Raw genomic sequence first — 24,148 nt, forward strand, 5'->3', positions numbered from 1 at the left:
ATGTCCTCGCGCTGGAACCATTCCTTAGGAACGTGAGGACTAGGGTGGCTGGACCGGCCCTGCGCGGAATTGCTCTTCCTGGTGGTGCGCGAGCCAGGGTTTCCGCGTTTGCCGATGATGTCACCGTATTTGTTTCGAGCGTGGTAGATATTATTACGGTGATTAAGGCTCTCAAGCGTTATGAAAAAGTTACAGGGGCTGTAGTCAATCTCAGCAAATCCGTTGGCCTGAGGTTGGCCGCTTGGCGGGGCTCGAATGCTTTGCCTGGCGCATTTGTCTGGACGGATGGCCCGGTCCGAATTCTGGGTGTTTGGTTTGGACCCGGTCTGTGTCTAGATAAGAACTGGTCGGAAGTACAGAGCAAGGTCGAAGCGTCCGTGAGGGTTTGGCTTCGAAGGGGATTGTCCCTTAAAGGCAGGGCGGAAGCATGCGCCACTTACGTGTTTCCGCTGATCCTTTACCGATTGGCTGTACTTCCTCTGCCTGCGGTCCGCATGGCGGCCTTAACGCGTGCGCTCTTCTCACTGTTGTGGAATGAGCGACGGCCGCTTGTCCGTAGACAGGTCTGTACTCAACGTCTTGAAGATGGGGGCCTGGGGATGCCTGACCTGGCAAGTCATAAAAACGCCGAAAGGTTGGCATTCCTGGGTAGAACTCTGATCGAGGAGTGTGATTGGGGTCCCGCGGTTGGTGAGGCTTTTCCCAACCTTATCCCCAATCACTTAATTGAATGCCAAAGAAGGCCGAGAGGGCAGTCAAGATTCCTCAACGAATGCCGAAATGCGCTTAGAGCGATGCCAGGGTCCTTAGACCTTGCACAGCCTAGAAGGGCATTATATCGGGGATTAGTGGTGGGGACCGCTTCGGACCCGCTTGGGGAGCGGCTGCAGCTGTCGGAGGGGGAGGTTCGCTCTCTATGGAATTGGGCGCCAGGCCGGGGATATCTTAATAATTCCGAATTTTCCCTGACCTGGCGATTGGTTAGAAACGCTTTACCCCTCAATGACATATTGTTCAGAATTGGTAGTACGTTTAGTCCTTTTTGTCCACGGTGCGAGGAAGATAGCTTAGAAACTGTAGAACATGCTTTTTATACTTGTTCCAAGCTCCGTGAATTCTGGGAGTATGTCAGTGAGGTCACGGCTCGCATCGTCCCCGATCAGGTGACGATCCTGGATTTAGCATCCGTAGTCTATAACGTAGATCCCTTGTGGCCCAGGGAGGAACGAATGGTGTTCCTAGCGACCTTGGCCGTAGCTAGACTGGTAGTGTGGGTTTCACGCATAGAGATAGGGCGTGGGGGGGAGCCGCCTTCTCATCGGGATCTGATTTTGTATTTTAAACACCAACTTAAAATCAAAATCAGATGCGATAGAAGGAGGTTATCTCGCTCACAGTTTAGTAGGAGGTGGATTCACACCGCTAGTTTATGTGCGTTCGTACGAAACAGGCTTGAGTACGTGTTCCCTGCTTAGGCATGGCACACGCCGACCGGATAAGCAATCCCCAGACAAAACTAAGACAATCCCGTAGTGGATCAGTCCCTTAGCTAGTTGGTATAAATGAGGTCCATGTCCCCAGTCTTTATTTTAGGTGTTAGAATACCTCCAAAGAAGCCCAGTCCTGATTTATTTATTTTAGTCCAAACCTGTCCCAATGGTATTTTTCTTGGAGGTCACCGAATATCCCCTTCCCCCCCCCCCTTTATTTTGTCCGTAGTTGTGCCCATTCCCTCTTAGGAAGTGCTCCCTTGTTTTCGGCTGATACCGGAAAACAGGAAGCATTTCAAAATTAAATAGGTAAGGGTGTGTCCTGATTAACACATTCATCGCTTAACGTTTTATTTGGTTCATTTATTTTTCATTACTGTTATTTTTCTTTATTTTGGGGTGTTTTAAGGCTCTCATTACCCCCACCCATCACCCGCATATATCATACGCATCACAATTTCACCCCTCATATATCATACGCATCACCCTCATTGTTTCATGGTAAAATAAATCATTGTTCAAAAAAAAAAAAAAAAAAAAAAAAAAAAAAAAAGTCATTGTATATATTGTTCATATCATTGGGGTTTTAAGTAGATCCAACCCCTTGAGTGCATGTGGTATTGTGGTGACTGCAACTAGTTATAGGGAATAGACCAAGTGGACGACCCCCGACCCCCATTCTCCCCCCACACCCTTTTTGGCCTCATGCCACATTTAAAAAGACTTGTTGCACATTTTATGTAATTTTAATTTTAAAATTCCGTAGAGTTTGTAATTTTTTCTTTCTAAATAAATATTTAAATAAACAGAAAAGCCCGGTCTCCTGTCTTTTCTGTTTGTTGCTTTGGCTGTCCCCGACATCCAAAGACCAGCTACCAGCCCCTCTTGGGCTGGTTAAAGCTTTGTTTTTATTGTTTTTTCGCCTCCTGTTGAGGCCATTAACTGTTTCATTTTTCTATCTTTTTCAGGTTTGTCTCTCTCCCCGGGCTCGACTTAAATAGCTGGCCGGTCTGCGTCTGAGGTGGTTCGGAGTCACATCCAACATAATCCTCAGCCAGGCCAAATCGGCGGGTCTGAGCCAGGGAGAAGACGCAGAGGGGGAGGGTAGCTGGTCCGGGCTCCAGTGCAGAAATGCCTAGCCCGGGGTCCAGTTCCCAGAGGGGGCTTCGGCCCAATCTGGGGGCCGGATCAGGCCCAGAAAAGGTTCCACCACGCGGTCCGGGCTCCGCTTCTTTGCCTAGCCCGGGTTCTGGTGGGCGTGTCCCTGACACGCCCGCCGGTTCAGGCCCGGTAGATAGACGTAGAGGTGCAGTTGGTGCTGTCCCCCGCACCATCACTGTAGAGGAGTCCGTTGCACTAGGCGGCGGCTCCTGGAGTATCTCTGACACTGCTGTCCCCGGCAGTGGTAGGCATAGGCCAGCTGCGAGAGGTGATCCATCTCGGTGGGATCAGCAGAGGAAGAGGGCTTTAACTGTCAGCCCTCCCGCCCATAGGAGGACAGAACTCCTAGGGTCGGGATTAAGACCTTCCACCTCTGCTGATTTCTCCACATTGAGAACCACCGGGCTGGATCAGGCGTTTACAAGCGACGTGCCGGACGACCGGGAGGAGGCCATTAATATGCTCTCGCTTTTCGACTCCCAGTTGAACGGGACAGTGGGCCAGGATCTCCAGTGTAGCAGCGACGAGAGCGGCCAAGAAGGGAGTGTAGAAGCAAGACCAGGAGAAGCGAGAGCATCCCGTCCCAAGAAGAAGAAGGGGGCTGTTCGAACGGACCAAAAAAGTGGGGCAGTTGGTGCCATACCAGTACCAATACCATCGTCCCCGGCGGAAAGCCCAGCAGATTGGCCCTCACTGCCAGGAACCAGCACGCAGGCAACAATCTCTACGTGCTCAACAATCCCGCCGGGGCAGAGAACGCCGCCTCCTCCAATTTCTTCAGCGATAGTAACACCAACGCCCTCGGCAGCAGAGAAGGTGTGGGGACCCCAGTCCCAGCTTACTCCTGAGGAATACCGTCAGCTGTTCATCTCCAAATATAAGGAGTATACTGACGGTAATATCATCAAACCCCTGCCAGGTGTCGTGGAAAGACTAGCAACAAGAATCATTTCATTAGTCACCACTGACTGGAAAAAGAAAACTCTGGCAGGGGTCTCTAAAGACATCATGGCGGAGATGCTGGGGGATCTCCAAATACCTGCGACGTACATTTGTCGTCGCAGTTATGCCATGTGGGATCTGCTGCTGCCGACCGTCGATGACGCAATAAAGCTCTCCAAATGTGACTGGAAGTGGAGAGAGATCCGTTTTAAGCCAGTGTATCTGAGCAGGAGTCAAACAACGGTGAACATTTTAGGCGTCCCCTGGTTTCTGGACTCTGTGCAGATAGGCGCAATTATGAGCCAGTATGGGGACGTCGAAGCGGTCCTCCCGGCCCGTGGCCCCCGTAGCCTTATGGTAGGGGACTACACAGTAAAAATGCGCTGTGACCGGGAGGGCTTTCAGAGTATACCAGCCCTGCTCAGAAGTGATGTCTGGACCATGAGCGTCATCGTCGAGGGGCGGAGACCGCACTGTTGGCATTGCCAACAAGTAGGCCATATGGCAAGAGATTGCCCTAAGAGAGTCCCCCCAAAACCAGCTGCGGAACAACAGAAGGGTGTGGCACCAGCAGCCCCTGAGAAGCCAGCCGGAGGGGGCACAGAAACAACATCAGAAGGCTGGAACACCGTGGTCAAGAAGAGAAATGGGAAGATCACGAAGACCCCCTCCACAAGAGAGCAGCCCCCTGAAGTACAAGGTCGGTCAGCTCCCACAGGGTCGTCCACGAGTTCTTCTACCAACGTCACCACCACCAAAGTCACCACCAAGGAAGTCGCCAGCGGCCAAAAGAGAAACCATCCGGTCTCCTCGTCCGACTCAGAAGGGGAGCAAGGAGAAAAACCGGCTACTGTGGCAGAGGGCCAAGTGCCGAAAAAAGAAATAAAGAAAAAGGCTCGAAAGAATAAGGAGGCTGGGTCCCGTTCCCCGTCCCCTATGAACGTAGAGAATACTGTCTCTACGGTTCAGCCACCCAAAACCCCCACCCAAACCCCTTCGGCTGAACCAAAATCCCCATCCCTATTTGATACCCCTCCAACCGGTGCTCGGTCACTATCACGAGAAAGGCCAGAGATGCAAAACAACAACAACAGAAGAGCCAAATCTGCATCTCCGGTAAGGAGAGAAAAAACGAGAAAGCTCCCCTACCTTCCTGGAGACCGGATCTGCGATGTAGACCCCTTGCACGCTGACACATACATAACTCAGCGTCATAGGGGCCTAATAAAGCCGCTGAGGGAGATGAAGAACATTGATGGGAAAAAGGTTTCCAATCCCAAAAACTTTCCAGACGCCCCCTTAGTCATGACCTTTGTGCGTCAAACAAGAACTGGACGCACGAAGGCCATGTGGAACATGATCGAGGAAGCGAAGGGGGCGATTCCGAATTTAAAGTTGGTGGAAGAGGAGCACGACTCCCTCAAACAGCTGGCATCTAGGTGCGAAGGGAGGGTCCCTATTTACGTCCACCCTTGTTTTTATAGGGCCCTGAAATTAACCTTTCCCCTGGATGTCGGAGGTATTGCGCGAGATGGACGAGTAACGTCCGAGTTGCTTTCGGGCAACCTCGCCCAATCCTGCGGCACCCTTGGACCAAAAGACTTTAGGCCGGTGGTTGCGGATATCTAGGCACAATGGCCACGTCCTTGAGCCTGTGTAGTTTGAACGTAAGGGGCATGAGGTGCCGAAGCAAAGCCGCTAGGGTACTGAGGGACCTCATGTCCATGAATATAGATGTGGCTACGTTACAAGAGACTCACTTCAATTCCGTTGACGATCATCGGGTGCTGGAGGGGCATTATGATGTCTTTTCAACATACGGTGATAGTCAAAGTAGGGGGGTTTCTTTGTTAGTTAGGCGCACCCTTTCTGCAACGGTTAGCGTTGTTCACGCGGATACTGATGGTAGACTGATCGTGGCCGATGTTGCCGTGGCAAATAGAGCGTTTCGAGTCGTCGTGGTTTATGCGCCCAATTGCGTACGGGAGCGGGTTTCCTTTTTCCGGCGGTTGGAGGTGTTTCTCGGGGGTTCGGAACGGTTAGTTCTAGTGGGTGATTGGAATGCCATCCTTGATCCCAGGGTAGATAAGGTGGGTGGGACTAGAGGGACGGATGGGTGTGAAACCAGTCTGTTGGACCTGATGGCTAGATGCGATCTGGTTGACAGGTATCGGGTGGATCATCCGGGGCGGGAGATGTGGACGTGGCTCTCTAGCAGGCCTTCCGTTTCAAGTACTTACTTGGATCGGTTGTTAGTTAGAAGAGGCAACATAGAATACATATCTTGTCCCACGTTCCACTGGTTAGGCCACTCTGACCACAAACTACTTGTGGCCAGATTAGATTTAGATAGTAACCCCAAGTTAGCTGGGTACTGGAAGTTAAATACCTCCCTACTGGAGATAGATGACTTCCGGGAAAGGCTAACTAAACACATTCAGAAGGGATTAGTGGGGGCGGTTACCGGGAATAAGTGGTGGGTTAACGCCAAATCTAGCATTAGAGACTTCTCTGTCAAATATGGCCAACGCCTCGCGCTAGATAGGGCCAAGGCAGAGAAGCGTCTAGAGGATAGACTATCCCGGGCGGTGGCAGGGGGGGATTCCCTAGAAATAGGCCTAGCTAAGGCGGACCTGAGTCGTTTGGCTAGCGAACGATATCAGGGCCAGGTAGTTAGGGCTAGAATTAAAAAGATGCCCAACGAAGCTGTGAATGTGGATAGATCGGAACGTGTCCGTTCGCTCGGGCGCAAATCGGATAATTACATTCGTAAGATTCAGAGCCCGGAAGGGCACTCCTTAGTGTCGGCTCGGGGGATTTGCGAGCGGTTTCGGGTGCACTTTGAAGATCGTTTTGCACAGCTGTCCAGGCTCCGCGTCCAGGAGTTTGGTAACTATTTGGCTGGCTCGCCCCGCCTGGAGGCGGCCCGAGCGGCTAGTTGCGATGGTCGGGTTGCAGAGTGTGAGGTCGTAGCTGCTATGAAGCAGGTCGCCTATAATAGATCACCAGGACTCGATGGACTGCCCTACGAGCTATACTTGAGGATGTCGCACATGTTTGTCCCGATTCTGACGGGTGTGTTTAACCACTGGTTTGACACGGGATCTATCCCGAGTCAGGTTACCAAAGGCGTGGTCACGCTTCTGAAGAAGAAGGACACACATGTTGGGGGGTTGGATGATTTTAGGCCCATCACGTTGTTGAACACGGATATTAAAATCCTGGCCCGAGTGCTGGCGAATCGTTTGCAGGTTGTTATCACTGACTTGATCGAACCGGATCAGACTTACGCTGTGAAGGGGAGATCAATTCAAAACAATTTGCATTTGATTCGTACAGTCCTAGAAAACCTAGAAGACGACACTGAAGCCGCGCTGATCAATTTAGATCAGTCCAAGGCGTTCGATAGGGTGGATCATCGTTTCCTGATGGCTGTTTTAGAGACCGCCGGCTTTGGGTCCGGCTTCTGCAGATGGATTTCCATTTTGTATGCTCGTCCGACGGCAGTTGTGCAGGTCAACGGGGTGCGGTCGGCGCCGTTCGCGGTTTCTCGGTCGGTGCGACAGGGGTGTCCGTTGTCGCCCTTGCTGTATGTCCTCGCGCTGGAACCATTCCTTAGGAACGTGAGGACTAGGGTGGCTGGACCGGCCCTGCGCGGAATTGCTCTTCCTGGTGGTGCGCGAGCCAGGGTTTCCGCGTTTGCCGATGATGTCACCGTATTTGTTTCGAGCGTGGTAGATATTATTACGGTGATTAAGGCTCTCAAGCGTTATGAAAAAGTTACAGGGGCTGTAGTCAATCTCAGCAAATCCGTTGGCCTGAGGTTGGCCGCTTGGCGGGGCTCGAATGCTTTGCCTGGCGCATTTGTCTGGACGGATGGCCCGGTCCGAATTCTGGGTGTTTGGTTTGGACCCGGTCTGTGTCTAGATAAGAACTGGTCGGAAGTACAGAGCAAGGTCGAAGCGTCTGTGAGGGTTTGGCTTCGAAGGGGATTGTCCCTTAAAGGCAGGGCGGAAGCATGCGCCACTTACGTGTTTCCGCTGATCCTTTACCGATTGGCTGTACTTCCTCTGCCTGCGGTCCGAATGGCGGCCTTAACGCGTGCGCTCTTCTCACTGTTGTGGAATGAGCGACGGCCGCTTGTCCGTAGACAGGTCTGTACTCAACGTCTTGAAGATGGGGGCCTGGGGATGCCTGACCTGGCAAGTCATAAAAACGCCGAAAGGTTGGCATTCCTGGGTAGAACTCTGATCGAGGAGTGTGATTGGGGTCCCGCGGTTGGTGAGGCTTTTCCCAACCTTATCCCCAATCACTTAATTGAATGCCAAAGAAGGCCGAGAGGGCAGTCAAGATTCCTCAACGAATGCCGAAATGCGCTTAGAGCGATGCCAGGGTCCTTAGACCTTGCACAGCCTAGAAGGGCATTATATCGGGGATTAGTGGTGGGGACCGCTTCGGACCCGCTTGGGGAGCGGCTGCAGCTGTCGGAGGGGGAGGTTCGCTCTCTATGGAATTGGGCGCCAGGCCGGGGATATCTTAATAATTCCGAATTTTCCCTGACCTGGCGATTGGTTAGAAACGCTTTACCCCTCAATGACATATTGTTCAGAATTGGTAGTACGTTTAGTCCTTTTTGTCCACGGTGCGAGGAAGATAGCTTAGAAACTGTAGAACATGCTTTTTATACTTGTTCCAAGCTCCGTGAATTCTGGGAGTATGTCAGTGAGGTCACGGCTCGCATCGTCCCCGATCAGGTGACGATCCTGGATTTAGCATCCGTAGTCTATAACGTAGATCCCTTGTGGCCCAGGGAGGAACGAATGGTGTTCCTAGCGACCTTGGCCGTAGCTAGACTGGTAGTGTGGGTTTCACGCATAGAGATAGGGCGTGGGGGGGAGCCGCCTTCTCATCGGGATCTGATTTTGTATTTTAAACACCAACTTAAAATCAAAATCAGATGCGATAGAAGGAGGTTATCTCGCTCACAGTTTAGTAGGAGGTGGATTCACACCGCTAGTTTATGTGCGTTCGTACGAAACAGGCTTGAGTACGTGTTCCCTGCTTTGGCATGGCACACGCCGACCGGATAAGCAATCCCCAGACAAAACTAAGACCATCCCGTAGTGGATCAGTCCCTTAGCTAGTTGGTATAAATGAGGTCCATGTCCCCAGTCTTTATTTTAGGTGTTAGAATACCTCCAAAGAAGCCCAGTCCTGATTTATTTATTTTAGTCCAAACCTGTCCCAATGGTATTTTTCTTGGAGGTCACCGAACATCCCCTTCCCCCCCCCCCTTTATTTTGTCCGTAGTTGTGCCCATTCCCTCTTAGGAAGTGCTCCCTTGTTTTCGGCTGATACCGGAAAACAGGAAGCATTTCAAAATTAAATAGGTAAGGGTGTGTCCGGATTAACACATTCATCGCTTAACGTTTTATTTGGTTCATTTATTTTTCATTACTGTTATTTTTCTTTATTTCGGGGTGTTTTAAGGCTCTCATTACCCCCACCCATCACCCGCATATATCATACGCATCACAATTTCACCCCTCATATATCATACGCATCACCCTCATTGTTTCATGGTAAAATAAATCATTGTTCAAAAAAAAACAAAAAAAAAAAAAAAAAAAAAAAAAAAAAAAAAAGTCATTGTATATATTGTTCATATCATTGGGGTTTTAAGTAGATCCAACCCCTTGAGTGCATGTGGTATTGTGGTGACTGCAACTAGTTATAGGGAATAGACCAAGTGGACGACCCCCGACCCCCATTCTCCCCCCACACCCTTTTTGGCCTCATGCCACATTTAAAAAGACTTGTTGCACATTTTATGTAATTTTAATTTTAAAATTCCGTGAAGTTTGTAATTTTTTCTTTCTAAATAAATATTTAAATAAACAGAAAAGCCCGGTCTCCTGTCTTTTCTGTTTGTTGCTTTGGCTGTCCCCGACATCCAAAGACCAGCTACCAGCCCCTCTTGGGCTGGTTAAAGCTTTGTTTTTATTGTTTTTTCGCCTCCTGTTGAGGCCATTAACTGTTTCATTTTTCTATCTTTTTCAGGTTTGTCTCTCTCCCCGGGCTCGACTTAAATAGCTGGCCGGTCTGCGTCTGAGGTGGTTCGGAGTCACATCCAACATAATCCTCAGCCAGGCCAAATCGGCGGGTCTGAGCCAGGGAGAAGACGCAGAGGGGGAGGGTAGCTGGTCCGGGCTCCAGTGCAGAAATGCCTAGCCCGGGGTCCAGTTCCCAGAGGGGGCTTCGGCCCAATCTGGGGGCCGGATCAGGCCCAGAAAAGGTTCCACCACGCGGTCCGGGCTCCGCTTCTTTGCCTAGCCCGGGTTCTGGTGGGCGTGTCCCTGACACGCCCGTCGGTTCAGGCCCGGTAGATAGACGTAGAGGTGCAGTTGGTGCTGTCCCCCGCACCATCACTGTAGAGGAGTCCGTTGCACTAGGCGGCGGCTCCTGGAGTATCTCTGACACTGCTGTCCCCGGCAGTGGTAGGCATAGGCCAGCTGCGAGAGGTGATCCATCTCGGTGGGATCAGCAGAGGAAGAGGGCTTTAACTGTCAGCCCTCCCGCCCATAGGAGGACAGAACTCCTAGGGTCGGGATTAAGACCTTCCACCTCTGCTGATTTCTCCACATTGAGAACCACCGGGCTGGATCAGGCGTTTACAAGCGACGTGCCGGACGACCGGGAGGAGGCCATTAATATGCTCTCGCTTTTCGACTCCCAGTTGAACGGGACAGTGGGCCAGGATCTCCAGTGTAGCAGCGACGAGAGCGGCCAAGAAGGGAGTGTAGAAGCAAGACCAGGAGAAGCGAGAGCATCCCGTCCCAAGAAGAAGAAGGGGGCTGTTCGAACGGACCAAAAAAGTGGGGCAGTTGGTGCCATACCAGTACCAATACCATCGTCCCCGGCGGAAAGCCCAGCAGATTGGCCCTCACTGCCAGGAACCAGCACGCAGGCAACAATCTCTACGTGCTCAACAATCCCGCCGGGGCAGAGAACGCCGCCTCCTCCAATTTCTTCAGCGATAGTAACACCAACGCCCTCGGCAGCAGAGAAGGTGTGGGGACCCCAGTCCCAGCTTACTCCTGAGGAATACCGTCAGCTGTTCATCTCCAAATATAAGGAGTATACTGACGGTAATATCATCAAACCCCTGCCAGGTGTCGTGGAAAGACTAGCAACAAGAATCATTTCATTAGTCACCACTGACTGGAAAAAGAAAACTCTGGCAGGGGTCTCTAAAGACATCATGGCGGAGATGCTGGGGGATCTCCAAATACCTGCGACGTACATTTGTCGTCGCAGTTATGCCATGTGGGATCTGCTGCTGCCGACCGTCGATGACGCAATAAAGCTCTCCAAATGTGACTGGAAGTGGAGAGAGATCCGTTTTAAGCCAGTGTATCTGAGCAGGAGTCAAACAACGGTGAACATTTTAGGCGTCCCCTGGTTTCTGGACTCTGTGCAGATAGGCGCAATTATGAGCCAGTATGGGGACGTCGAAGCGGTCCTCCCGGCCCGTGGCCCCCGTAGCCTTATGGTAGGGGACTACACAGTAAAAATGCGCTGTGACCGGGAGGGCTTTCAGAGTATACCAGCCCTGCTCAGAAGTGATGTCTGGACCATGAGCGTCATCGTCGAGGGGCGGAGACCGCACTGTTGGCATTGCCAACAAGTAGGCCATATGGCAAGAGATTGCCCTAAGAGAGTCCCCCCAAAACCAGCTGCGGAACAACAGAAGGGTGTGGCACCAGCAGCCCCTGAGAAGCCAGCCGGAGGGGGCACAGAAACAACATCAGAAGGCTGGAGCACAGTGGTCAAGAAGAGAAATGGGAAGATCACGAAGACCCCCTCCACAAGAGAGCAGCCCCCTGAAGTACAAGGTCGGTCAGCTCCCACAGGGTCGTCCACGAGTTCTTCCACCAACGTCACCACCACCAAAGTCACCACCAAGGAAGTCGCCAGCGGCCAAAAGAGAAACCATCCGGTCTCCTCGTCCGACTCAGAAGGGGAGCAAGGAGAAAAACCGGCTACTGTGGCAGAGGGCCAAGTGCCGACAAAAGAAATAAAGAAAAAGGCTCGAAAGAATAAGGAGGCTGGGTCCCGTTCCCCGTCCCCTATGAACGTAGAGAATACTGTCTCTACGGTTCAGCCACCCAAAACCCCCACCCAAACCCCTTCGGCTGAACCAAAATCCCCATCCCTATTTGATACCCCTCCAACCGGTGCTCGGTCACTATCACGAGAAAGGCCAGAGATGCAAAACAACAACAACAGAAGAGCCAAATCTGCATCTCCGGTAAGGAGAGAAAAAACGAGAAAGCTCCCCTACCTTCCTGGAGACCGGATCTGCGATGTAGACCCCTTGCACGCTGACACATACATAACTCAGCGCCATAGGGGCCTAATAAAGCCGCTGAGGGAGATGAGGAACATTGATGGGAAAAAGGTTTCCAATCCCAAAAACTTTCCAGGCGCCCCCTTAGTCATGACCTTTGTGCGTCAAACAAGAACTGGACGCACGAAGGCCATGTGGAACATGATCGAGGAAGCGAAGGGGGCGATTCCGAATTTAAAGTTGGTGGAAGAGGAGCACGACTCCCTCAAACAGCTGGCATCTAGGTGCGAAGGGAGGGTCCCTATTTACGTCCACCCTTGTTTTTATAGGGCCCTTAAATTGACCTTCCCATTGGATGTCGGAGGTATTGCGCGGGACGGACGAGTAACGTCCGAGTTGCTTTCGGGCAACCTCGCCCAATCCTGCGGCACCCTTGGACCAAAAGACTTTAGGCCGGTGGTTGCGGATATCTAGGCACAATGGCCACGTCCTTGAGCCTGTGTAGTTTGAACGTAAGGGGCATGAGGTGCCGAAGCAAAGCCGCTAGGGTACTGAGGGACCTCATGTCCATGAATATAGATGTGGCTACGTTACAAGAGACTCACTTCAATTCCGTTGACGATCATCGGGTGCTGGAGGGGCATTATGATGTCTTTTCAACATACGGTGATAGTCAAAGTAGGGGGGTTTCTTTGTTAGTTAGGCGCACCCTTTCTGCAACGGTTAGCGTTGTTCACGCGGATACTGATGGTAGACTGATCGTGGCCGATGTTGCCGTGGCAAATAGAGCGTTTCGAGTCGTCGTGGTTTATGCGCCCAATTGCGTACGGGAGCGGGTTTCCTTTTTCCGGCGGTTGGAGGTGTTTCTCGGGGGTTCGGAACGGTTAGTTTTAGTGGGTGATTGGAATGCCATCCTTGATCCCAGGGTAGATAAGGTGGGCGGGACTAGAGGGACGGATGGGTGTGAAACCAGTCTGTTGGACCTGATGGCTAGATGCGATCTGGTAGACAGGTATCGGGTGGATCATCCGGGGCGGGAGATGTGGACGTGGCTCTCTAGCAGGCCTTCCGTTTCAAGTACTTACTTGGATCGGTTGTTAGTTAGAAGAGGCAACATAGAATACATATCTTGTCCCACGTTCCACTGGTTAGGCCACTCTGACCACAAACTACTTGTGGCCAGATTAGATTTAGATAGTAACCCCAAGTTAGCTGGGTACTGGAAGTTAAATACCTCCCTACTGGAGATAGATGACTTCCGGGAAAGGCTAACTAAACACATTCAGAAGGGATTAGTGGGGGCGGTTACCGGGAATAAGTGGTGGGTAAACGCCAAATCTAGCATTAGAGACTTCTCTGTCAAATATGGCCAACGCCTCGCGCTAGATAGGGCCAAGGCAGAGAAGCGTCTAGAGGATAGACTATCCCGGGCGGTGGCAGGGGGGGATTCCCTAGAAATAGGCCTAGCTAAGGCGGACCTGAGTCGTTTGGCTAGCGAACGATATCAGGGCCAGGTAGTTAGGGCTAGAATTAAAAAGATGCCCAACGAAGCTGTGAATGTGGATAGATCGGAACGTGTCCGTTCGCTCGGGCGCAAATCGGATAATTACATTCGTAAGATTCAGAGCCCGGAAGGGCACTCCTTAGTGTCGGCTCGGGGGATTTGCGAGCGGTTTCGGGTGCACTTTGAAGATCGTTTTGCACAGCTGTCCAGGCTCCGCGTCCAGGAGTTTGGTAACTATTTGGCTGGCTCGCCCCGCCTGGAGGCGGCCCGAGCGGCTAGTTGCGATGGTCGGGTTGCAGAGTGTGAGGTCGTAGCTGCTATGAAGCAGGTCGCCTATAATAGATCACCAGGACTCGATGGACTGCCCTACGAGCTATACTTGAGGATGTCGCACATGTTTGTCCCGATTCTGACGGGTGTGTTTAACCACTGGTTTGACACGGGATCTATCCCGAGTCAGGTTACCAAAGGCGTGGTCACACTTCTGAAGAAGAAGGACACACATGTTGGGGGGTTGGATGATTTTAGGCCCATCACGTTGTTGAACACGGATATTAAAATCCTGGCCCGAGTGCTGGCGAATCGTTTGCAGGTTGTTATCACTGACTTGATCGAACCGGATCAGACTTATGCTGTGAAGGGGAGATCAATTCAAAACAATTTGCATTTGATTCGTACAGTCCTAGAAAACCTAGAAGACGACACTGAAGCCGCGCTGATCAATTTAGATCAGTCCAAGGCGTTCGATAGGGTGGATCATCGTTTCCTGATGGCTGTTTTAGAGACCGCCGGCTTTGGGTCCGGCTTCTGCAGATGGATTTCCATTTTGTATGCTCGTCCGACGGCAGTTGTGCAGGTTAACGGGGTGCGGTCGGCGCCGTTCGCGGTTTCTCGGTCGGTGCGACAGGGGTGTCCGTTGTCGCCCTTGCTGTATGTCCTCGCGCTGGAACCATTCCTTAGGAACGTGAGGACTAGGGTGGCTGGACCGGCCCTGCGCGGAATTGCTCTTCCTGGTGGTGCGCGAGCCAGGGTTTCCGCGTTTGCCGATGATGTCACCGTATTTGTTTCGAGCGTGGTAGATATTATTACGGTGATTAAGGCTCTCAAGCGTTATGAAAAAGTTACAGGGGCTGTAGTCAATCTCAGCAAATCCGTTGGCCTGAGGTTGGCCGCTTGGCGGGGCTCGAATGCTTTGCCTGGCGCATTTGTCTGGACGGATGGCCCGGTCCGAATTCTGGGTGTTTGGTTTGGACCCGGTCTGTGTCTAGATAAGAACTGGTCGGAAGTACAGAGCAAGGTCGAAGCGTCTGTGAGGGTTTGGCTTCGAAGGGGATTGTCCCTTAAAGGCAGGGCGGAAGCATGCGCCACTTACGTGTTTCCGCTGATCCTTTACCGATTGGCTGTACTTCCTCTGCCTGCGGTCCGCATGGCGGCCTTAACGCGTGCGCTCTTCTCACTGTTGTGGAATGAGCGACGGCCGCTTGTCCGTAGACAGGTCTGTACTCAACGTCTTGAAGATGGGGGCCTGGGGATGCCTGACCTGGCAAGTCATAAAAACGCCGAAAGGTTGGCATTCCTGGGTAGAACTCTGATCGAGGAGTGTGATTGGGGTCCCGCGGTTGGTGAGGCTTTTCCCAACCTTATCCCCAATCACTTAATTGAATGCCAAAGAAGGCCGAGAGGGCAGTCAAGATTCCTCAACGAATGCCGAAATGCGCTTAGAGCGATGCCAGGGTCCTTAGACCTTGCACAGCCTAGAAGGGCATTATATCGGGGATTAGTGGTGGGGACCGCTTCGGACCCGCTTGGGGAGCGGCTGCAGCTGTCGGAGGGGGAGGTTCGCTCTCTATGGAATTGGGCGCCAGGCCGGGGATATCTTAATAATTCCGAATTTTCCCTGACCTGGCGATTGGTTAGAAACGCTTTACCCCTCAATGACATATTGTTCAGAATTGGTAGTACGTTTAGTCCTTTTTGTCCACGGTGCGAGGAAGATAGCTTAGAAACTGTAGAACATGCTTTTTATACTTGTTCCAAGCTCCGTGAATTCTGGGAGTATGTCAGTGAGGTCACGGCTCGCATCGTCCCCGATCAGGTGACGATCCTGGATTTAGCATCCGTAGTCTATAACGTAGATCCCTTGTGGCCCAGGGAGGAACGAATGGTGTTCCTAGCGACCTTGGCCGTAGCTAGACTGGTAGTGTGGGTTTCACGCATAGAGATAGGGCGTGGGGGGGAGCCGCCTTCTCATCGGGATCTGATTTTGTATTTTAAACACCAACTTAAAATCAAAATCAGATGCGATAGAAGGAGGTTATCTCGCTCACAGTTTAGTAGGAGGTGGATTCACACCGCTAGTTTATGTGCGTTCGTACGAAACAGGCTTGAGTACGTGTTCCCTGCTTAGGCATGGCACACGCCGACCGGATAAGCAATCCCCAGACAAAACTAAGACAATCCCGTAGTGGATCAGTCCCTTAGCTAGTTGGTATAAATGAGGTCCATGTCCCCAGTCTTTATTTTAGGTGTTAGAATACCTCCAAAGAAGCCCAGTCCTGATAATTTATTTTAGTCCAAACCTGTCCCAATGGTATTTTTCTTGGAGGTCACCGAATATCCCCTTCTCCCCCCCCCTTTATTTTGTCCGTAGTTGTGCCCATTCCCTCTTAGGAAGTGCTCCCTTGTTTTCGGCTGATACCGGAAAACAGGAAGCATTTCAAAATTAAATAGGTAAGGGTGTGTCCTGATTAACACATTCATCGCTTAACGTTTTATTTGGTTCATTTATTTTTCATTACTGTTATTTTTCTTTATTTTGGGGTGTTTTAAGGCTCTCATTACCCCCACCCATCACCCGCATATATCATACGCATCACAATTTCACCCCTCATATATCATACGCATCACCCTCATTGTTTCATGGTAAAATAAATCATTGTTAAAAAAAAAAAAAAAAAAAAAAAAAAAAAAAAAAAGGTCATTGTAAATATTGTTCATATCATCTGGGGTTTTAAGTAGATCCAACCCCTTGAGTGCATGTGGTATTGTGGTGACTGCAACTAGTTATAGGGAATAGACCAAGTGGACGACCCCCGACCCCCATTCTCCCCCCACACCCTTTTTGGCCTCATGCCACATTTAAAAAGACTTATTGCACATTTTATGTAATTTTAATTTTAAAATTCCGTGAAGTTTGTAATTTTTTCTTTCTAAATAAATATTTAAATAAATAGAAAAGAGAGTTCTCCTGTCTTTTCTATTTACCTTTGGCTGTCCCCGACATCCAAAGACCAGCTACCAGCCCCTCTTGGGCTGGTTAAAGCTTTTGTTTTATTGTTTTTTCGCCTCCTGTTGAGGCCATTAACTGCCTTCATTTTTCTATCTTTTTTCAGGTTTGTCTCTCTCCCCGGGCTCGACTTAAATAGCTGGCCGGTCTGCGTCTGAGGTGGTTCGGAGTCACATCCAACATAATCCTCAGCCAGGCCAAATCGGCGGGTCTGAGCCAGGGAGAAGACGCAGAGGGGGAGGGTAGCTGGTCCGGGCTCCAGGGCACAAATGCCTAGCCCGGGGTCCAGTTCCCAGAGGGGGCTTCGGCCCAATCTGGGGGCCGGATCAGGCCCAGAAAAGGTTCCACCACGCGGTCCGGGCTCCGCTTCTTTGCCTAGCCCGGGTTCTGGTGGGCGTGTCCCTGACACGCCCGCCGGTTCAGGCCCGGTAGATAGACGTAGAGGTGCAGTTGGTGCTGTCCCCCGCACCATCACTGTAGAGGAGTCCGTCGCACTAGGCGGCGGCTCCTGGACCATTACTGACACTGCTGTCCCCGGCAGTGATAGGTTTAGGCCAGCTGGGAGAGGTGATCCAGCTCGGTGGGATCGGCAGAGGAAGAGGGCTTTAACTGTTAGCCCTCCCGCCCATAGGAGGACAGAACTCCTAGGGACGGGATTAAGACCTTCCACCTCTGCTGATTTCTCCACATTGAGAACCACCGGGCTGGATCAGGCGTCCAAGAACGCAGTGCCGGACGACCGGGAAGAGGCCATAAATATGCTCTCGTTCCTGGATTCCCAGCTGAATACGACATTGGGCGACGATCTACAGTGCAGTAGTGATGACAGCAGCCAGGACGAGAGCGAGAAGACTGGATTAATAGGCCAAGCAAGAAAATCCCGGTCCAGGAAGAAGAAGGGGGCTGCTCGTACAGAACAAGAGAATGGGGCAGTTGGTGCCACACCTGTGCAGAAGCTATCGTCCCCGGCGGAGAGCCCGGCAGATTGGCCTACACTGCCGGGTGCCAGTACGCAGACGAGCGAAAACACCTGTTCAACAATCCCGCCGGGGCAGAGAACACCACCCTTGCCGGAAACACCGATGCCAGCAACACCGACGCCCTCGGCAGCAGAGAAAGTGTGGGGTCCCCAGTCCCAGCTTACTCCTGAAGACTACCGTCAGTTGTTTAACTCGAAATATAAGGAGTACACTGACGGTAACATCATTAAACCTCTTCCAGGAGTGGTGGAAAGATTATCCACAAGGATAATATCTCTGGTCACCACAGACTGGAAAAAGAAAAGCTTAACGGGAGTGTCAAAAGACATTATGGCGGAGATGCTGGGAGAACTTACAATACCTGCGACGTACATTTGTCGTCGCAGTTATGCAATGTGGGACCTGCTGCTGCCAACCGACGATGACGCGGTAAAGTTGTCCAAATGCGATTGGAAATGGAAAAGTATACGGTTCAAGCCAGTATATCTGAGCAGGAGCCAAACAACTGTCCACATTTTAGGCGTCCCCTGGTTCCTGGACTCTGTGCAAATTGGCGCAATAATGAGCCAGTATGGGGACGTCGAAGCTGTCCTCCCGGCCCGTGGTCCCCGTAGCCTTATGGTAGGGGACTACTTAGTTAGAATGCGTTGTGACCGGGAGGGCTTTCAGAAAATCCCGGCCCTGCTCAAAAGCGATGTTTGGACGATGAGCGTCATCGTCGAGGGGCGAAGACCGCACTGTTGGCATTGCCAACAGATAGGCCATATGGCAAGGGATTGCCCGAAAAGGATCCCTCAGACAACAACAGTAGAGAAACAGAAGGGTGTGGCACCAGTAGCCCCTGAGAAACCAGCCGGAGGGGGCATGACATCAACTGCAACACCAACAACATCGGATGGCTGGACCAAAGTGGTAAAGAAAAATGGGAGAACCACAAAGACCCCCTCCACAAGAGAGCAGCCCCCTGATGTACAAGGTCGGCCAGTTCCCGCAGGGTCGTCCACGAATCCTTCCACCGACATGTCAACAAAGGAAGTTTCCAGCGGCCAAAAACGAATCCATCCGGTCTCCTCATCAGACTCTGAAGGGGAGCAGGAAGAGCAACACGCTGAGTGCAAAGGACAGGCGTCGGTGGCAGAGTGCCAAGGCCCTAAGAAAGACACCAAAAAAGAGAACAAGAAGGCCAAAAAGAACAAGGAGGCTGGGCCCCGTTCCCCGTCCCCAATGAACGTAGAGAATACTGTCTCTACGGTTCAGCCACCCAAAACCCCAACCCAAACCCCTTCGGCTGAACCAAAATCCCCACCCCTATTTGATACCCCCCAACCCGGCGCTCGATCATTGTCCCGGGAGAAACCGGTGACTCCAGACAACAGCAGAAGAGCTGCCTCAGCGTCTCCAGTTAGGAGAGAGAAAACGAAAAAGCTCCCCTTCTTTCCTGGAGACCGGATTTGTGATGTAGACCCCCTTCATGCCGATACTTATATCACTCAGCGGCATAGGGGTCTACTTAAACCATTAAAGGAGTTGAACAAAGTGGAAGGGAAGAAGGTGACAAATCCAAAAAACTTCCCTGATGCCCCCTTAGTCATGACCTTTGTGCGTCAAACAAGAACTGGACGCACAAAGGCCATGTGGAATATGATAGAAGAAGCCAAAGGGGCAATAACAAATATAAAGTTGGTGGAAGAGGAGCACGACTCCCTCAAACAGCTGGCATCTAGGTGCGAAGGGAGGGTCCCTATTTACGTCCACCCTTGTTTTTATAGGGCCCTCAAATTAACTTTTCCATTGGATGTCGGGGGTATTGCGCGAGACGGACGAGTAACGTCCGAGTTGCTTTCGGGCAACCTCGCCCAATCCTGCGGCACCCTTGGTACAAAAGACTTTAGGCCGGTGGTTGCGGATATCTAGGCACAATGGCCACGTCCTTGAGCCTGTGTAGTTTGAACGCAAGGGGCATGAGGTGCCGAAGCAAAGCCGCTAGGGTACTGAGGGACCTCATGTCCATGAACATAGATGTGGCTACGTTACAGGAGACTCACTACAATTCCGTTGACGATCATCGGGTGCTGGAGGGGCATTATGATGTCTTTTCAGCATACGGTGATAGTCAAAGTAGGGGGGTTTCTTTGTTAGTTAGGCGCACCCTTTCTGCAACGGTTAGCGTTGTTCACGCGGATACTGATGGTAGACTGATCGTGGCCGATGTTGCCGTGGCAAATAGAGCGTTTCGAGTCGTCGTGGTTTATGCGCCCAATTGCGTACGGGAGCGGGTTTCCTTTTTCCGGCGGTTGGAGGTGTTTCTCGGGGGTTCGGAACGGTTAGTCTTAGTGGGTGATTGGAATGCCATCCTTGATCCCAGGGTAGATAAGGTGGGCGGGACTAGAGGGACGGATGGGTGTGAAACCAGTCTGTTGGACCTGATGGCTAAATGCGATCTGGTAGACAGGTATCGGGTGGATCATCCGGGGCGGGAGATGTGGACGTGGCTCTCTAGCAGGCCTTCCGTTTCAAGTACTTACTTGGATCGGTTGTTAGTTAGAAGAGGCAACATAGAATACATATCTTGTCCCACGTTCCACTGGTTAGGCCACTCTGACCACAAACTACTTGTGGCCAGATTAGATCTAGATAGTAACCCCAAGTTAGCTGGGTACTGGAAGTTAAATACCTCCTTACTGGAGATAGATGACTTCCGGGAAAGGCTAACTAAACACATTCAGAAGGGATTAGTGGGGGCGGTTACCGGGAATAAGTGGTGGGTAAACGCCAAATCTAGCATTAGAGACTTCTCTGTCAAATATGGCCAACGCCTCGCGCTAGATAGGGCCAAGGCAGAGAAGCGTCTAGAGGATAGACTATCCCGGGCGGTGGCAGGGGGGGATTCCCTAGAAATAGGCCTAGCTAAGGCGGACCTGAGTCGTTTGGCTAGCGAACGATATCAGGGCCAGGTAGTTAGGGCTAGAATTAAAAAGATGCCCAACGAAGCTGTGAATGTGGATAGATCTGAACGTGTCCGTTCGCTCGGGCGCAAATCGGATAATTACATTCGTAAGATTCAGAGCCCGGAAGGGCACTCCTTAGTGTCGGCTCGGGGGATTTGCGAGCGGTTTCGGGTGCACTTTGAAGATCGTTTTGCACAGCTGTCCAGGCTCCGCGTCCAGGAGTTTGGTAACTATTTGGCTGGCTCGCCCCGCCTGGAGGCGGCCCGAGCGGCTAGTTGCGATGGTCGGGTTGCAGAGTGTGAGGTCGTAGCTGCTATGAAGCAGGTCGCCTATAATAGATCACCAGGACTCGATGGACTGCCCTACGAGCTATACTTGAGGATGTCGCACATGTTTGTCCCGATTCTGACGGGTGTGTTTAACCACTGGTTTGACACGGGATCTATCCCGAGTCAGGTTACCAAAGGCGTGGTCACACTTCTGAAGAAGAAGGACACACATGTTGGGGGGTTGGATGATTTTAGGCCCATCACGTTGTTGAACACGGATATTAAAATCCTGGCCCGAGTGCTGGCGAATCGTTTGCAGGTTGTTATCACTGACTTGATCGAACCGGATCAGACTTACGCTGTGAAGGGGAGATCAATTCAAAACAATTTGCATTTGATTCGTACAGTCCTAGAAAACCTAGAAGACGACACTGAAGCCGCGCTGATCAATTTAGATCAGTCCAAGGCGTTCGATAGGGTGGATCATCGTTTCCTGATGGCTGTTTTAGAGACCGCCGGCTTTGGGTCCGGCTTCTGCAGATGGATTTCCATTTTGTATGCTCGTCCGACGGCAGTTGTGCAGGTCAACGGGGTGCGGTCGGCGCCGTTCGCGGTTTCTCGGTCGGTGCGACAGGGGTGTCCGTTGTCGCCCTTGCTGTATGTCCTCGCGCTGGAACCATTCCTTAGGAACGTGAGGACTAGGGTGGCTGGACCGGCCCTGCGCGGAATTGCTCTTCCTGGTGGTGCGCGAGCCAGGGTTTCCGCGTTTGCCGATGATGTCACCGTATTTGTTTCGAGCGTGGTAGATATTATTACGGTGATTAAGGCTCTCAAGCGTTATGAAAAAGTTACAGGGGCTGTAGTCAATCTCAGCAAATCCGTTGGCCTGAGGTTGGCCGCTTGGCGGGGCTCGAATGCTTTGCCTGGCGCATTTGTCTGGACGGATGGCCCGGTCCGAATTCTGGGTGTTTGGTTTGGACCCGGTCTGTGTCTAGATAAGAACTGGTCGGAAGTACAGAGCAAGGTCGAAGCGTCTGTGAGGGTTTGGCTTCGAAGGGGATTGTCCCTTAAAGGCAGGGCGGAAGCATGCGCCACTTACGTGTTTCCGCTGATCCTTTACCGATTGGCTGTACTTCCTCTGCCTGCGGTCCGCATGGCGGCCTTAACGCGTGCGCTCTTCTCACTGTTGTGGAATGAGCGACGGCCGCTTGTCCGTAGACAGGTCTGTACTCAACGTCTTGAAGATGGGGGCCTGGGGATGCCTGACCTGGCAAGTCATAAAAACGCCGAAAGGTTGGCATTCCTGGGTAGAACTCTGATCGAGGAGTGTGATTGGGGTCCCGCGGTTGGTGAGGCTTTTCCCAACCTTATCCCCAATCACTTAATTGAATGCCAAAGAAGGCCGAGAGGGCAGTCAAGATTCCTCAACGAATGCCGAAATGCGCTTAGAGCGATGCCAGGGTCCTTAGACCTTGCACAGCCTAGAAGGGCATTATATCGGGGATTAGTGGTGGGGACCGCTTCGGACCCGCTTGGGGAGCGGCTGCAGCTGTCGGAGGGGGAGGTTCGCTCTCTATGGAATTGGGCGCCAGGCCGGGGATATCTTAATAATTCCGAATTTTCCCTGACCTGGCGATTGGTTAGAAACGCTTTACCCCTCAATGACATATTGTTCAGAATTGGTAGTACGTTTAGTCCTTTTTGTCCACGGTGCGAGGAAGATAGCTTGGAAACTGTAGAACATGCTTTTTATACTTGTTCCAAGCTCCGTGAATTCTGGGAGTATGTCAGTGAGGTCACGGCTCGCATCGTCCCCGATCAGGTGACGATCCTGGATTTAGCATCCGTAGTCTATAACGTAGATCCCTTGTGGCCTAGGGAGGAACGAATGGTGTTCCTAGCGACCTTGGCCGTAGCTAGACTGGTAGTGTGGGTTTCACGCATAGAGATAGGGCGTGGGGGGGAGCCGCCTTCTCATCGGGATCTGATTTTGTATTTTAAACACCAACTTAAAATCAAAATCAGATGCGATAGAAGGAGGTTATCTCGCTCACAGTTTAGTAGGAGGTGGATTCACACCGCTAGTTTATGTGCGTTCGTACGAAACAGGCTTGAGTACGTGTTCCCTGCTTAGGCATGGCACACGCCGACCGGATAAGCAACCCCCAGACAAAAATAAGACAATCCCGTAGTGGATCAGTCCCTTAGCTAGTTGGTATAAATGAGGTCCATGTCCCCAGTCTTTATTTTAGGTGTTAGAATACCTCCAAAGAAGCCCAGTCCTGATTTATTTATTTTAGTCCAAACCTGTCCCAATGGTATTTTTCTTGGAGGTCACCGAATATCCCCTTCCCCCCCCTTTTATTTTGTCCGTAGTTGTGCCCATTCCCTCTTAGGAAGTGCTCCCTTGTTTTCGGCTGATACCGGAAAACAGGAAGCATTTCAAAATTAAATAGGTAAGGGTGTGTCCTGATTAATACATTCATCACTTAACGTTTTATTTGGTTCTTTTATTTTTCATTACTGTTATTTTTCTTTATTTTGGGGTGTTTTAAGGCTCTCATTACCCCCGCCCATCACCCGCATATATCATACACATCACAATTTCACCCCTCATATATCATACGCATCACCCTCATTGTTTCATTGTAAAATAAATCATTGTTTTAAAAAAAAAAAAAAAAAAAAAAAAAAAAAAGTCATTGTATATATTGTTCATATCATCGGGGTTTTAAGTAGATCCAACCCCTTGAGTGTCTGTGGTATTGTGGTGACTGCAACTAGTTATAGGGAATAGACCAAGTGGACGACCCTCGACCTCCATTCTTCCCCCCCACACCCTTTTGGCCTCATGCCACATTTGGAAAGTTTTATTTCCACATTTTATTCTATTTTTCTTGTAAAAATTTTGTAAAGTTTGGAATATTCTTTTTGAATAAATTCTTAAATGAATAGAAAAGAGGGTTCTTAATACGAATATCCATGCACACACAAAAAAAAATTACAGGAGTATAGATAGATTTCTATGTACAGGTTTTACTCTAAAAAAAATAACCGATTCTTATGAGTTTTAAATACAGCTATTGGTTGTAAGGGACCAATGATATGATATATATTTTGTTTAATTTAGTTTTATATGAAGCAAGTAAAAAAGAAGGTGGAAGAAAATACCTGATTTTTGTCAATTTTACCAGTAGCTGTTAGAAATGAATTAATCA

The sequence above is a fragment of the Euprymna scolopes genome, chromosome 13 (genome assembly GCF_053919585.1).
Source record: "Euprymna scolopes isolate OS-2025 chromosome 13, ASM5391958v1, whole genome shotgun sequence".
In the NCBI taxonomy this organism is placed as follows: domain Eukaryota; kingdom Metazoa; phylum Mollusca; class Cephalopoda; order Sepiida; family Sepiolidae; genus Euprymna; species Euprymna scolopes.